Source organism: Pipistrellus hanaki (assembly GCF_964339955.1).
Source record: "Pipistrellus hanaki genome assembly, chromosome: 2".
In the NCBI taxonomy this organism is placed as follows: domain Eukaryota; kingdom Metazoa; phylum Chordata; class Mammalia; order Chiroptera; family Vespertilionidae; genus Pipistrellus; species Pipistrellus hanaki.
In genome coordinates, this window is record NC_140504.1 from 180,892,490 (window position 1) to 180,909,054 (window position 16,565).

Genomic DNA, 16,565 nt, shown 5'->3' on the forward strand with positions numbered 1-16,565 from the left:
GGGTCCCCAGGGGCTCAGCTGTGGCCAACCTGGGCCATCGCTGACACTCTCCCCACCTGGGGGGTGTGGGGCACTCACTGGCTTTGCTGAGCCTCAGTTTCCCATCTAATAGCCATTCATTCTGACCCGACCCACAATCCCAGAGCACCGGAATCACGCTGGGCCCTGTCCTGTGCTCTCTCCCAGCCCAACACTAGCCCCAAGGACCCTGCCTCTTGGGGTTTCGGGCAGGGCTGAGACTTGGAAAGAGAGCTGGGTGCAGGTCTTGGCCTGTTCGGTAGCCGGGATGCCTTGGGCAGGAAGGAGAGAGGAAGGCTCTTGGGAAGGGAGATCGGGAGAGGAATGTTGGTTAGTTTTGCTCCCACCAAGCCTTTCAGCATTCTCTTCCCAGGAGCCAGGGTGCCTACATAGTTTGCAGAGCTCAATACAAAATGGAAATGCAGGGTCTTTCGCTCAGGATTCGTTTAAAATTTCAAGAGGGCAGCCGAAACCCGTTTGGCTCAGTGGATAGAGCGTCAGCCTGCAGACTGAAAGGCCCCAGGTTTGATTCCGGTCAAGGGCATGTACCTTGGTAAAATGAAAAAATAAAATTTCAACAGGGCAAAACAGCACGGCGTGCAGCCGAACATGAACCATTCCAAATGCAGGACAATGTGTGACTCCGCCCAGGAAGCTGCCCTGCCGGGGGCTCCTATAATTGTTCCCTGAAGGCGCCTCTCAAACCAGGATGCCCGGGAATTAACCCAGGGAGGGTCCCCTGATCTGGAAGTCAGGAGGGGAAGGTAGGTGGTGGCCAGGGGTCTGGGTTATATTCCCCCTCAGACAGTCTCACCTCCCATTTCCAACCTGGACCGACCTCAGGCCGGCATCTCCTAGCGTCCCCCTGTCCCCTGACCGAACGGACAGACAGCCTTCTGAGAGTCCCAGAGAGGGCTGGCCTGGGAAGGGCTACCCCGCAGCCCTGCTCTCTGGCTTCGCGGTGGCTCAGTGCGTTTCTCTGCTGGCCCTACAAACAGCTGAGAACATGGACTTCCCAGCATCCCCAGGGGCAGGGCCCAAAGTCCACCCTGGAGCCAGGCTGTCACCTGAGCAGGGAGGAAGTGCCAGCCTGTCCCCAGGGTGGAACCAGCACCAGCCAGGGCTGGGGAAGCAGCCCCCACACCACACCACCCTCTGGCTTTGCCCCTCCGTGTTTGGAAAACCCAGGACCGCCGGGACATCGCCCTCGCACCCATCCAGCCTCCCCTCCCCGCCCACCTTGGGCGCCCTTCCCCCACAAAGGGACAACGGCTCTGTCGCTTTGTCCCTTCCTGGGGCCTGGCCTCCCACGCACACGCCAGCCCGGACAGTCAGCAAGGTGTGGCCGGGCCTCCCTCCTTTTACAGGAACACCAGGGAGGGAGAGAGCCTGCACACCGCACAGCAGGGCGGGGAGCACCTGTGCTTCCCTCGAGCTGAGACCAATTGGAGGGGCTGGGCCTGGAGGAGAAAGCCGGGCAGTTCTGCAAAGTTGAAGATGTTGAGAGATGAATAATATTCCTATTCCATGGACAAGAAAACGTAAAGAGCTGAAACCCATTTGGCTGAGTGGATAGAGCGTCAGCCTGCAGACGGAAGGGTCCCGGGTTTGATTCCCATGAAGGGCATGTACCTTGGTTTCGGGCACATCCCCAGTGGGGGAGGGGGGGGTGTGTGTGCAGGAGGCAGCTGATTGATGTTTCTCTCTCCTCGATGTTTTTAGCTTTCTGTCCCTCTCCCTTCCTCTCTGTAAGAAATCAATATATATATATATATATATATATATATATATATATATATATATTAATAAAATAAAAGCCTAAAGAGAGGTGGGTGACTTGCCAGCCAGCCCAGAGGTGGGTTTGAAAGTGCTTTGTGTTCGTGGCTGGTGCAATCAGGGTTGAGCTGAAACTAACCCCCAGCTTAGGAAACAGGGTTATTCCTCGCGTGGCTGATTCTGTGCCGAAAGCATGGGAACAACCAGGAAGTGGCCGAGGGAGGACATTGTGTGGTCTGCTCTGGCTTTGGGCTGTGAAAAAAATAAAAAATAAAAGTGATTTGTGTTCATGTGTGTTTGTGTCTATGTGTGTGATCAGGCACCTGCCTTGTGTCAGGAGCCCTCCCCCACTCCACGCAAACTACTTTCAAAAGTTGCAGGTTAAGCTCGAGCCAGTTTGACTCAGAGCGTCGGCCTGTGGACTGAAGGGTCACAGGTTCGATACCCAGTTCAACCAATCATGGCTGTGTATCTCTCACTTAGATGTTTTTCTCCCTCCCCCGCTACTCCCCCCTTTTCACTCTCTCTCTAGAAATCAATGGAAAAAATGTCCTCAAGTGAGGATTTTTTTAAAAGAGTGGGCCATTAAGACCCTAGAAAAGGAGAGTATCTATGGGGGGAAGGGGGGGGGGCCATAGCTGGGCCTCCAGAAACCGCCAGAAATGTTCTGATTCAGTTGGATGCACCTTCATGTGTTTATCTAGGGAAAGGGTCAGAGCGGTAACCAACTTCTCCAAAGGGTCCTGTTTCAGAATGAAATATAAGAACCTACCATTTGATCCTATTTAACATATGTATTTTTTAAAAACATATTTTATTGATTTTTCACAGAGAGAAAGAAGGATAGAGAGCTAGAAACATTGATGAGAGACAATCATCAATCAGCTGCCTTTTGCACACCACTCACTGGGGATGTGCCCGCAACCAATGTACATGCCCTTGACCGGAATCGAACCCGGGACCTTGCAGTCCACAAGCCGACGCTCTATCCACTGAGCCAAACCAGTTTCGGCCATATGTATGTTTTTAAATGTGTTTTTATTGTTTTAGAAAAAGGAAGGGAGCGGGAGAAAGAAACATTGATCAACTGCCCCACACACAGACCCCACCCCGAAACCTGGGTATGTACTTTGACCTGGAATTGACACTTGGGTGCACGGGACAACACTCAACCCACTGCGCCACACCGGCCAGGGCTACCATTTTATTCTTCTTAGTGGGAGGAGAAGATAGAAAGGGGTCCTAGCTGGTTTGGCTCCATGGATAGAGCGTCAGCCTGTGGACTGTAGGATCCCGGGTTCAATTCTGGTTAAGGACACAGGCCTGGGTTGCGGGCTCAATCCCCAGTAAGGGGCATGCAGGATTCTCTCTCATCATTGATGCTTCTATCTCTCTCTCTCTTTCTCCCTTCCTCTCTGAAGTCTATATATATATTTATTTTATTTTATTATTTATTTTAAGGTAGAAAGGGGTTCCAGACATCAGATGCACCTCCCCCTCCTCCCTAGCCCAAGGGTGAGGGGAGAAGCCCGCAGGTCCCATCTCTACAGCGGGCATTCCTGTGCCTGACATCTGTGCAGTGTGTTAACGTCTCAAACACCCGCCCTGCCCTGCGAGGTCTTCTTTGATCCTCCCAGTATCGCTTAGAATCAGGCCCCAAGCCCAATTCCACCCATTTTCCCTGCTGGGTTGAAAGGTGAAATACCTGCAAGATGTTAGCGTGTGTGGCTGGCCCCGTGGAGTGCTGGGCTCCCAGCGCGGAGCTGATGCCGGCTCCTGGGAGGCTGAGGGAGGGAGGGTACCAGAGAGGAGGGGGGAGAGGGGGGGAAGACAAGAGAGAGGAAAAGTAGCTGTTGCCTCTGCCCAGACTCCAGAGAGCAGCTCTGTGCTCCAGGCTTCCGGATTGGCCAGGTCCTGGGGCCAGATGGTCACTCTCCTCATATACACAGTGTAGAAAGGTGGTTTCAAACTTTTGCTTTTAGCCCTAGCTGGTTTGGTTCAGTGGATAGCATGTCGGCCTGCGGACTGAGGTTCCCAAGTTCGATGCTGATCGAGGGCACATGCCTGGGTTGTGGGCTCAATCCCCAGTAGGGGGCATGCAGGAGGCACCCACCCGATCAACGATTCTCTCTCATCATCGATGTTTCTCTCTCTCTCTTCTTCTCTGAAATCAATAAAAATACTAAAAAACAAAACAAAACAAAACAAAAAAACCAAAGCCCTGACTGGTTTGGCTCAGTGGATAGAGCATCGGCCTGCGGACTGAAGGGTCCCAGGTTCGATTCCCGTCAAGGGCATGTACCTTGGTTGCGGGCACATCTCCGGTAGGGGGTGTGCAGGAGGCAGCTGGTCGATGTTTCTCTCTCATCAATGTTTCTGGCTCTCTGTCCCTTTCCCTTCCTCTCTGTGGAAATTCAATAAAATATATTAAAATTAATTAATTAATTAGTTAATTAGTTAATTAAGAAAAACAAAAACTTTTGCTTTTAGCATTGGAACTTTCCTTTTTCTCCTCAAACAAAAGCTACCCGAATTTTATCTGAGAGATAAAATGGATAAAACATGTTTTATAGATACAAATTTATTGTATCATTCAAAACTTATAAGCTTTACTTACCACAAAGTAAATCAGCAGGAACAATGATGACATTTTGATGGGGACTAAAAGCCTGAAACCCTGAGGTATAGAGCTGGTTATGTTTTAACTGAGAACCAGCATTCAACTTATTTCTGCGGCAGCTTGTTTTAATTGGTAATTAGAGAATACTGGGCTTCATCGACAAGCAGGGGCAAGTGGTAGGCGTTTTTAAAACTTGGTAGAAATGTCAGGAGAAGCTTTATTCTGAAGTCTGCACAGAAATGGATTACCCAGCCTGCTCAGCTCAATGGCTTGTCAAAAGTTAGCCTAGCCCTAACCCGTTTAGCTCAGTGGATAGAGCATCGGCCTATGGACTGAAGGGTCCCAGGCTCCACTCCGGCCAAGGGCATGTACCTTGGTTGCAGGCACATCCCCAGTGGGGGTGTGCAAGAGGCAGCTGATCGATGTTTCTCTCTCATCGATGTTTCTAACTCTCTATCCCTCTACCTTCCTCTCTGTAAAAAATCAATGAAATATATTAAAAAAAAAAAAAAAAAGTTAGCCTAATCTGGTTCTCACCTCAGTCCTGCCCCTAACTTGCTGGGTGTCCTTGGGCAAGATGCTTGCCCTCTCTGGGCACCCATTTCCCCATCCCAGCCTCCGATGACCTCACAGCGTGAATGTGGCGGTATTTGCGTGCGCTTTGGGGGTGGGGTGGGGCGCAGCGCACACACTCAGCAGCTTCATTACTCATCTTCACCGTCCACCCCCATCCGGGCGTGCGCCTGAAGGGGCCACAAAACCACTGAACTGCCCAAGTTCCAGGCAGAGGTGGGTTGCCATGGAGATGTGCTTTGTTTCGCTGCTGTCTGGCTGCATCTGACAAGCACAAAAAAAAAAAGCCGAGCCCGTTGGACACTGACCGTGGCAGAGAGAGTAGGGATTTCCTGACCCCGAGATCCACGGGGCTCACTGCTCTCTAAGGAGAGGGGTTCACTGTTCAGCTCTCACCCCCAAAATGGGGGGTGACCAGTCTGGCCTGTGAGCTTATCAGGCTTTCTGTAGGGGGTCGCTGGGCGGGGCCCTCAAGGTGTTTGCAGACACTCCACCAGTCCAGGGCAGCAAGACTGGCCCTGTGCCCGAGGGCAGTGCCAGGAGGGAAACGCCCACAGCCAGGGCCTTCTGGAAGCTGCAGGAGGGGTGAGGATGTGTGCAGAGCTCCTGCCCATGATCAGAGGGAAACAGCTGGATGTGGGCTCTGAGACAACCCCCCATCCATACAGGGCCCCACATAAACCCACGGAGACACAAATAAGGTGGCACACTCACATGCACACCATTTCACACTGGCACGCCCAGATGCACAGATACACACAGCAAAACAAACCCCAATACACACAGACACATCTAGGTAACTGTAAACACTCAGGCACACTAAGACAGCCTGACATCTAAACACATAAACACAGAGATACAGAAACACAAACTCATGCACAGATGCAAACCACCCCCCCCCACCACACACACAATTATACACAGACAGGCTGATACACAGAGACACATAGATACACAAATACACACATTCCCAGATGCACACACCCTCATACACAGACATCCATTGATACAAACACGCACACAAATACTCACTAGTTCATAAACCAGAGAGAGATATACAGAAGGCCTTGTACACAAATATAAAGAGACAGAGTTATAAGCAGAAACGCAGATACACAAATACCTGGCACAGATCCAGGAAAGGGGAAGAGAGGAGAGAGGAACTCATACTTAGTGAGGGTCAATTCTGCACAGGCAGCATGAAAGGACTGTCATCTGTAGGATCTTTTTTAAAAATATTTTTTTAACTGATTTCAGAGAGGAAGGGGGAGGAAGAGAGAGATAGAAACATCAATGATGAGAGAGAATCATTGATGGGCTGCCTCTTGCACACCCCACACTGGGGATCAAGCCCACAATCCAGGCATGTGCCCCTGACCAGGGATCGAACCATGATCTCCTGGTTCATAGGTTGACACTCAATTACTGAGCCACACTGGCTGGGCAGTCTGTAGCATCTTTTTTTTTTTTTTTTTTTTTAATATATTTTATTGATTTTTTTATAGAGAGGAAGAGAGAGGAATAGAGAGTTAGAAACATCGATGAGAGATAATCATCGATCAGCTGCCTCCTGCACACCCCCTACTGGGGATGTGCCCGCAACCAAGGTACATGCCCTTGACCAGAATTGAACCTGGGACCTTTCAGCCCGCAGGCTGATGCTCTAGCCACTGAGCCAAACAGATTTCAGCTATAAGATCTTTTTTTTTTTTTTTTAATATATTTTATTGATATTTTACAGAGGAAGGGAGAGAGATAGAGAGCTAGAAACGTCGATGAGAGAGAAACATCGACCAGCTGCCTCTTGCACACGCCCTACTAGGGATGTGCCCGCAACCAATGTACATGCCCTTGACCAGAATCAAACCTGGGACCTTTCAGTCCGCAGACTGACGCTCTTACCACAGAGCCAAACCGGTTTCGGCGAGCTGTAGGATCTTTTAAAAATCCTCCCAACAGTCTGTGAAGGCGATAGTATGGCCCTGCTTTTTCTCAAAGTGATGATGTAGAACACACGAGCCTATAAAAGGCCCAAACAGTGCAGGAGTAAACTGGGTAAAACGGGAAAGTGCCTCTTCACCCACATTCCCCATCTCGCCCCGACCATTATTAATAGTGGGCAGTGTGTATTTTTTCTATGCATTCACACGCACACATTTTATAATACTACAAGTTTAACATTTTCCACAAAACCAGAGCTGTGTGGGCAGAGCTCCTGCCCATGACCGGAGGGAAACAGCTCAGGGAGGTTAAGAAACGTGACCAAGGTCATCATGCAGCCGGTTAGTGGGAGAATCAGGATTTGGATCTAGCCCTGGCTCACTCCAAACTGCTCTTTCTGCTGCCTCAGCCCTCAGACAGCCACAGACACAAATTCACACAGAGCAGGCCCGGGGCAGCGGGAGGGCCCGGCCCTCTGGCTGGAGAGGAAGGGAGGCCCAGCAGGCTCTCTGCCTGATTGCCCTGGGTCCCTTGGGTGGCACTTCTGGCTAAAGGCGGCGTCTGTGTGAATTCCTGTTAAGGGGCAGGTGTGTTCCTGGGACTGGAACCTTTGAATCATTGACCTAAGGTGAGCACCTGGCAGGTGACTAAGTCACACACACACACACACACACACACACACACACACACACACATAGCTCCAAGCCCTGGGACTGTGTCCTATCAGCTTCCCCCACTCTCTCTCCTTACCCCGCGTCCCAACCAATCCCTCTCTGTGTGCCCCAGAGGACCCTTCCTAAGGCTAAATGGGGACCCCGGCTCAAATCCCTTCTTGTTATCTCCAGGACAATCCCAGCCTCTGGGACACGCTGGGCCCTTCACTCTCTGACCTGACCTGCCTCTCCCCGTTTTTCCATTTGGCAAAGCACTTCTCCTTTATGACCAGCTCAAGTGCTCCTCTTGTGTGTGTGTGTTTTAATTGATTTTTTACAGAGAGGAAGAGAGAGCAATAGAGAGTTAGAAACATCGATGAGAGAGAATCATTGATCAGCGGCCTCCTGCATCCCGCCCCGCCCCACCCTCAGGGGATGTGCTCACAACCAAGGTACATGCCCTTGACCGGAATCGAGCCTGCGACCTTTCAGTCCCCAGGCGGAATCCCTCCCTGCTCCCACTCCCCCACCCCCCACCCCCCACCCCGAGTTTGTCCAGGAGACATCCACCCCAGGACTGCTCACTGTTATTACCCTCCTGACATCTTCCCAGATGGGCTGACCGGCTTCATGGTCCTAAATACCTTACCCCATCGCCTCCCTAAGTCCTTACAATGGCCCTAAAGAGGTAAGTGTTGTCCCCACTTCACAGATGGTTACATGGAGGCCCAGAGAAGGTAAGATCCTTCCTGGAGGCCTGGGTTTCTCACAGATCAGTCCTTAGCCAACAAGCCACACGCAATCACATTAGAGCACAGGTTCCCACTGCTCTCCCAGCAGCTAGAGCAGATATCCTGAGGGCAGGGCTGATCTCCTTCAGCTCTGACTCTGGTGCTGGTGCTGGTGTGGTGTAGTGGGGAGAGGTTCAGTGAATGGTTGTTGAATGAGGTACCCATTCATTGGCTGTACCTATGAGTGACAGAATCAGAGCGGAGAGGAGAGGAGAGAAGAGGAAAGGAGAGGAGAGGAGAGGAGAGGAGAGGAGAGGAGAGGAGAGGAGAGGAGAGGAGAGGAGAGGAGAGGAGAGGAGAGGAGAGGAGAGGAGAGGAGAGGAGAGGAGAGGAGAGACATGTAGGGAGGTGGAGTACCCTGGGTTTCCCAGGAAGTTGCTAAAGGCGAAAGTTCCCTCAGGGTGTGGCTGTGGTGCCTGGAGCCTCGCAGACACAGCTGGGGGAGCAGGTGTCCTCTGGCTCCTTCACATGTCCCTCCGTCAGAAGCACTCAGCCGGTCTGCTATTAAATATTTACTGTTTCCCACTCAGCTCAGCCGGGTGGCAGGCCCTGGAAGAGGAGACCAGAGAGCAGGGAACAGGGAACTGTTTGTAGTTAATGATCATCTCCTAGGTGTCACATAACCCGCCCAGGAGCCCTATAGGCTGGATTCCCAGCCCGATTTTTACAGCCAGAGAAATGAGGCTCAGCGTGGGGAACACACTGGTCCCAGGTCACACAGCCAGGGGGCCAGGACCCAGAGTCAGGCATCCTGCACACACACATACACACACCCCAGACGCGGAAGATGTGGGCCAGCCCAGAAGAGAGTCAAAGAGGCCATTTTTGAGGTGGGGCTGCGGCTAGAGCACAGCCATCCCGGCCACTGGTCTGCAATAACAACAGCTTGCCTTTGTCCAGCACTTTCCCTTCCATTAGCTCAGTCAGCCCTCCCCACTCTCCCTGGGGTGCCTATTATTGTCTCCATTTGACAGATGAGGGATGGAAGCCCAGGGAGGTCAAGTGACTTCCCAAGGTTGCACAGCCTGCGCACAGCAAAGCAAGAGAGAACTTTTGTACCCTAATCCTCCTCCTGCGTCTCTCTGCTGCCTCACTTTCACCCCCTCTCAGCAGTCTTCCATGCTGCCTGGGGGAGCACTCTAAAACACAAAGGTGGGCTTCCAGTCCTAAAGACCAGGCCAGCCCTAACTGGTTTGGCTCAGTGGCTAGGCACATGTGTCAAACACAAGGCCCGGGGGGCCAAATCCAGCCCGCCAGGCCTTGCAATGTGGCCCGCACCGCGCTGTCATCACTGCACTCCGCTGTCAGTTTATGACATCGTCAGTTTATGACTGTTCAGTAAACCATTCGGCCCGCGATTTAGGCTGGATTTTAGATTTTGGCCCCTTCTCTGATTGAGTTCGACACCCCTAGGCTAGAGCATCAGCCTGCAGACTGAAGGGTCCCAGTTCGATTCTGGTCAAGGCATGTACCTTGGTTGTGGGCACATCCCCAGTAGGAGTTGTGCAGGAGGCAGCTGATCGATGTACCTCTCTCATCGATGTTTCTAACTATCTCTCTCCCTTCCTCTCTGTAAAAAATCAATAAAATATATTTAAAAATAAAAATTAAAAAAACAATAAAGACCGGGCCAGTCTCTGCCCTCCACACCTCACCCTGCCGCCCCTTTGCCCACGGCTGTTCCTCAGCTCTCCCCAACTCCTTCACCTTCCAAGCTCCCACGAGGCCTACAAGTGCCAACTCAAATGCTGCCTTCTCCAGGAAGGCTCCCTGGGTTGGCTTCCTCCACACAAACCTCTAATGGAGCAATTATCTGATTACATTTAAGTGTTTGTCTGCTTCCCTTACAAGACTGTGAGCTCCCTAAGGGCAAAGACAGATTCTTCAGCTCTGTCTTCCCTGCACAGAGCTTGGCGTTCTCAGGAAGTACTTGCTGAACGAATGAATGACATCCCTCGGGGATGGGCCTGGTGGAAGACGGTAACAAAAATAGGGGCATCAAGAAAAACTTCCATCTGGGCCCAGAGGGTGTGGCTCAGGGGTTGAGCATTGACCTACGAACCAGGAGGTCACGGTTTGATTCCGGTCAGGGCACATGCCCAGGTTGTAGGCTGAATTCCCAGTAGGGGGTATGCAGGAGGCAGCCGATCAATGGTTCTCTCCCATCATTGATGTTTCTCTCTCTCCTTCTCCCTTTCTCTCTGATATCAATAAAAACATTCAAAAATAAGAGGAGGAGGAGGAGAGGAGGAAGAGGAGGAGGAAAGAAACTCCTATTTGGGAGTAAAGACAGGGATAGGATTTTGCTTTTGGCCACTGGGAGTCTAAGGTGCCTCCAGGACATTCAGCTGGGCAGGCCGAGTAGAGAGGAGTTGGAGGGGGAAGGGGAGGAAAACTGACCAGGAAGAAGGATACGAATAACATCTTCCCAAGTGTCAGACCCAGTGCTACATGCTTTACCAATATGTGCATTTTCCCATCTGATCACCAGGAGGTACCTATGTCAACGCATTTGAGGGAGGAGGAAGTTGAGACTCAGAGACATCAATTAAATTATCCAAAGTCCCACAGCTGGTAAACAGCAGAGCCAGGATTTAAAGCCGGGTCCAGGTGATGCCAAAGTCCATCCCTGTCATCCCTCCCCCACCCTGTAGACTAGGAAGGACTGAGCCTATAGGACACACACCTTTAAGGGGGGGAGGAAGCTGAGCTCAGGGCGGGGAACTGATTGTCCATGATATGGGAGGGGAGCCAGCAGGGTGGGGTGTGAAGCCAAAAAAAGAACTCGGGATGAGCCTGGGCAGCAGCGCCTGTTGTTCCTGAGAGATGGAGCCGGGCTGGTGAGGGGTTTGGCAGCTCAGAGGCAACCTTCCAGGGAGTCAGGAGCAGGACTTGCAGGATAGGAGGGGAGGAAGCGGAAGTGGTTGGCTGGGAAGAGGAGAAAGCCGGAAGGAAGGGAACAGCCCATGGGTATGGGTGTGTGGGCCTGGGAAGGCGGGGCAGATGGGCTTGGGCTGACCTGGAAGGACTGGGGAGGAAATGCAAGCAGGTGGGAGGAGGAAAGGTGCACAGTGGAGCATTTTATTGGTTGAGTCAGTGACTACAACTAGTCAGACACCCTCAGTCTCTTCAGTTCCATCCCCATCTTGCAAGCCAACCCAGCTATTCCCACTCCTCTCTTCCCTGCCCTCCCCTGCCCAGCCCCATCATTCCCCAGAGGTTGTTCAGGACCAGCCACCCCCACCACCAATCTGCTGTCTCACCCTCCCTGGCCCAGCCTGGCAACGCAGGCAGGGAGGAGTTTCCAGGCAGGAAAGGGCTGAGTCACTGGCCACACATCTGGTCTCAGATCTTGATACCCAGCTGGAAGGGGCCGGAAGGAAGAGGGCTCCTCCCCCAGGCTCCCTGGCCGGCCAGGCCTCACGGTACCCGCTGCGGGAGGCAGGCTGGGAGCGGGAGGCCCTGTCGTGTTAACCACCAGATTTTGCTGGGCGGCTTCCCCCACCCCAGCTGCTCAGGACAGCCCTGAAAAGGACAGCCTGTCACCTCCGTCCCACAGGTGTGGGGACTCCGAGAGGCAACGTGGCTTGGACAAGGTCACAGGGACTTGGGAGCTGGCCCCTGGGGTCCCCGCCCCTGCTCCGGCACACAGAGGAGGTGATGTGGGAGACGGTGGACAAAGGGACTGAGGCTCAGGCCTGCCGGAGGGTGACGCCTGCTACGCCGGGCGTGGGAGCAGCCCTCGGCCCAGGCTGCTCCACGACGGTCCCCTCCCGAAGTGCCAGGGGAGCGGGGACCCTCCTGCCCCCCCCCTCCCTGCTCTGCCCCTGCTGCTCCTGGCTCAGCTATGAACTGCCCCGACTGCCTTCTTCCTGCATTTCATCCTCTCCTCTCCCCTCCGTGCAGGGGCCTTGGCAGGAGGTGCTGCCACCCTGCCTGCTGCTGGGGCACAGTGTTCCCATTGTCCTGAGCGGAGGGCGTGTGCAGGGCCTGGGGAGAGGTGGCGGTGGGGGGTGGGGATCCTGCCAGGCCTCTGCTCTCTCCCCAGGCTGCTCAGCAGCCTCCTCTGAGACCAAGGCTGCTTTCTCACGCACCACCAGTCTGAGAGTGGGCAAGTCACACCCCCTCCCAGTCGGAGCTTCCCACATACATTAGACAAAAGACACCCCAATCAGCATTCTGCCATAGGCCCAGCCATCCCTCACATTAACTTTTGATTGACTTCATTATATTGAATGTGGCTGGCGTCACAACTGTGCCACTTGCTGGGTGACCTTGGGGCAAATTGGTGGACTTCCCCGAGTCTTGTTCTGTTCCTCTTAAAACATGGGGAGAACAGCAGTCCCAGCCCCCTCCCAGAGCGGTTGTCAGGGTTGATTCAGATGATGCCTAAAGCAGGTACCACATGTCATTTGGAAAAAAGGAAAAGGAAAGCTGGTATTATTATTATTCAGAGGTTTCAGATTACAAAATACATTTGTGCTCAAACGGAATATGGGAAATGCAAAAAAAGCACAAAGTCATAAATAAAAATCACCGTGAGTCCACCCAGAACGGCCCACCCTCACCTTCCAGGGGATGACCCTTGTGCTCCCCGGCAGGGCAGGTGGGGGGAGGGGGGTATAATCTGCATTTTCTGCATCCTCTCCCGACCTCATTTCCCTGCCTGGAAAGGGTTGAAGTAATCAGGGAAGACAAATCGATTTAATTTTACATGCCAACTGCTGCCTCAGATGAAGTGGCTCCAGGCTCGGTTCGCTCAGAGAGCCATGATCAATTAATCATGTCTGCCACGGATGCAGAAAGGGGTGGTATTTGTACCCAGGGTAGCCACTGGGTAGAGCCTAAGAAATCCCTAAGAACCACTTCAGGTTTTAACCTTTCAGGAAGAACCTTTCTCCCTTCTCATTCTGCTCCCTGTTCCCGGATCCTGGCTCCCTCTGGGAAATGGGGAGGACTCTCTGCCTCTCCAGGCCTGTCCTCTGCATACTTCTGGGGTCTGGTACCCAAAGCTGCTCCTATTGAACCTTCTCAGCAGAGCCCAACGCAGGCTCTCCTCCATTCAGGCCCCAAACAGGGGAGCTGGGGAGAGAAGAGGGTTTGCATGTTTTCCTCACTAAGAAGCATGCATACTAGCAGCCATTTCTTATCAGCCCAAGCGAGGACATTTGAATATTAAATGCTCCCATGCAAATGAATGCAAATCAGCACCTCCTCTCTCAGTAGCCGTTCTTGGAGCAATGGGGCCTTGTCCCAGCCTGAGTGGTGAGGTCCAGGATCAAGGCTGCCCTCTCCGCAGGTGAGAAAGGGGCTTGAGGGCCCTGGGAGGGGGACCTGGACGTAATAAGGGGACTCAGACAGAGCTAGGGACTCTCAGTCAACAGATGGGGACTCCGTGATGAGGAAGGTGCTGGTGAGGTGGCAAGAGGTGGTGTGTTCACTAAGGGAGAGAAATCTCAAGAATCTGAGGTGTGGCCCCACTGCCATCCCTTTCTCTCCCTCCCAGTCCTGGAGGCTCGCCAAGGAGCAAATGGAGCATCCTCGAGGGCCCTGGGTAGGGTCATCCCAGGATCCCAAGTGCTTGTCTGGAAGCTGCCTCCAGCCTCCAGGGCCCCAGAGGTGGAGGGAAACTCCTGGGAAATAAGAACACCTGGGAAAGCCTCCCCAGCCCTCCATGGCCCAGTCCAGACCTCCCTACTGGCTTCCAGGGCCTCACTTCAAGCCCCCATTCCCCTCACTGAGCTCCGCCCCTCACTGAGCCCTGGGACCAGTGCCTTGTCCTCCCAGCCTCTCGCCATTGACAGCCCTACCAGCCAAGCCTTGTCTTCACCAAGCCCAGGAAACAGGTTGTGAGATGGAGGAGACAGTGGCAAAGGGATCGATAAGAGCCTGGAAGGAGAGCCCGGCTAAAGGCCTTCTTGGTCAGCATCCACCGTGGCTCCGGGCCTGCTCTGCCAGCCGGACGGATGTGGAGATGATGCCGCGGGCAGAGAGGCAGCCCCCCCTCTGGCCTGCCAAGACTCAAGCCAGGGGCTGAAACACAAGAGCAGGCATTGGTCCCACCCTGATCCCCTGAACAAGAGCTGCACTGTGCACACCCCTCCCCTCCCCCCACCCGCCCCTCAGGCCAGGACAGGGTCAGGCAGGGCCACCCATGGAGGCCGGAAACAAGACACCCAGGCAGCAAGGGAGCACGGGAGAGAGACTGAGTTCCAGGGTCAGGAATGTACAGTCAGACCTGCAGGGAGAGAGGCTGTGTCTTTACCCCCCTGAGTCTGGAGGGACGGGGTGGCCACGCGGTGTCCCAGGCATTCCCAGGACACAGAGAAGCAGACCCACGTGGGGGAGACCCCAGCCCACAGTCCCAGAAGCAGGGAGGTTCCAGGTGATGGTGATCCCGTGTGCCTTGGGAAGGACACAGGAGTCAGAGGCCCCATTGCACAGTCATAGCCTTTCTCAGGGCCTCGAGGCTCCTTGGCTGACTTCACTCAATTGTCCATCAGCACGGTCATTGCACTTCAACTCTGCCAGCCCTGTGCTGGGCACAGGGGCAGAGGGATGAAAAGACACTGTCCCCAACTTCATGGAAGCAGCTAAAATCAGAGTCTGGGTTCCAGGGAGCTATTTATAGTCTAAGTGCCTGTCTTGCCTACAGTCCTTTCTGCTGGTTTCTTTCTCTTCTAAAAAATATTTTGTTATCGATTTCAGAGAAGAAGGGAGAGGGAGAGAGAGTTTGAAATAGCAATGATGAGATCCTACTGGGGATCGAGCCTGCAACCCAGGCCTGGCATGTGCCCCGACCAGGAATGGAGCCATGACCTCCTGGTTCATAGGTCGACACTCAACCCCTGAGCCACACTGGCTTGGCTCTGCTGCTTTCTTTCTTTTTTCTTTTCTTCTTTTTTAAAAAAAATATATTTTATTGATTTTTTTTACAGAGAGGAAGGGAGAGGATAGAGAGTTAGAAACATCGATGAAAGAGAAACATCCATCAGCTGCCTCTTGCACACCCACTACTGGGGATGTGTCCATAACCAAGGTACATGCTACATGCCCTTGACCGGAATTGAACCTAGGACCCTTCAGTCAACAGGCCAACGCTCTATACACTGAGCCAAACCGGTTAGGGGCTCTGCTGGTTTCGTAAGTCCCCAAACTCTGAACTAAGTGACCCAATTGCTCTGCCACTCACAGGGCCAGCGGGGGGCCTGGCCCTCACGCAGCTGGCCAGAGGCCCATGAAGTGGTCCGGCTGGAAACTGCCCTCCACGAATCAGATTTCCTAAACCAGGTAGATCCTCTCTCGGGGAGTGAGGCAGCGGCCCAGGGGAAGTGAGCGCAGGAGCACGAGGCCACAGGAGCCAAGCACCGCAAGACGCCCGGCAGACAGGCCGGGCAGGAGGAACAGACGTGAAGCCCAGAATGGCCGAGCCTCTGGACAGGGAGACCGGACTGGGAGGCACCAGGCGCCCGCCTCGCGGTGGCGAAGGTGAGCCTCCACGGTGGCGGAGCTGCTCTGCTTCCTGGACACCCGTGGACACGCCACGGGGCTGGGAGATAAGGGGCACGCTCCCTGTGCCCCCCACTTCCCCGGGAGTCTCACGGCAGCCCCTCAGACACGCAGGTGAGCATTCCGCCAGTCCTCGTCTCCCAGAATAGCCAGACAAACCCTGCTCCTCACATCCCCGCCTGTCCGGCCTCTTCCCAGCAGAAGCCCCGCCGGGGACCCAGAGGGAGCCGCCGAGGGCAGCAGAGCCCTGAACCCAAGTCCAAAGAGGGGATTTAAATCCTGCGTCTGCAATGTGCCTGCTTTCCGAGCCTCGGTTTCCTCATCAGAAACGGGGAGGAGAGCCTGCTGCCCCAGAGGCTGTTGGGAATGAAACGAGACCGCCTCCCCCAGAGGTGAACCCTTCACACGCCCTCTGGCCTCTCGCCCCATTTTCATGCTTCCCTCCCGATTCCAGAAGCGCACCCAGGACGGCCATGAGCCTGGGACCCTGGCTCTAACAGGCTCCCCACGCTGGGCTGGGGCTCTAGGCACTACCCGGGGAGCCCGGGCTCTGATCGAAAAGAAGAGCCTCCGGTGGGCAGTGAATAGTGGAGTTTCAGATACTCGTGACCTGGGCCCCGTCAGTCACATTGTCCCTCATCCCAGCGCCTCTGCGGGAGGGAGGGGCCCAGGGCAGGGAGCCGG

General features: G+C 53.9%; 1 long non-coding RNA gene across 1 annotated transcript; it reads left to right on the forward strand.

Annotated features, from left to right (window-relative positions):
- Positions 1 to 12,820: 12,820 nt before the first annotated feature.
- LOC311617727 lies at positions 12,821 to 16,362 on the forward strand. Its single transcript, XR_014794164.1, has 3 exons — positions 12,821 to 13,671; positions 15,567 to 15,995; positions 16,083 to 16,362. It is a non-coding gene; the product is annotated as an uncharacterized lncRNA (long non-coding RNA).
- The last annotated feature ends 203 nt before the right edge of the window (positions 16,363 to 16,565 follow it).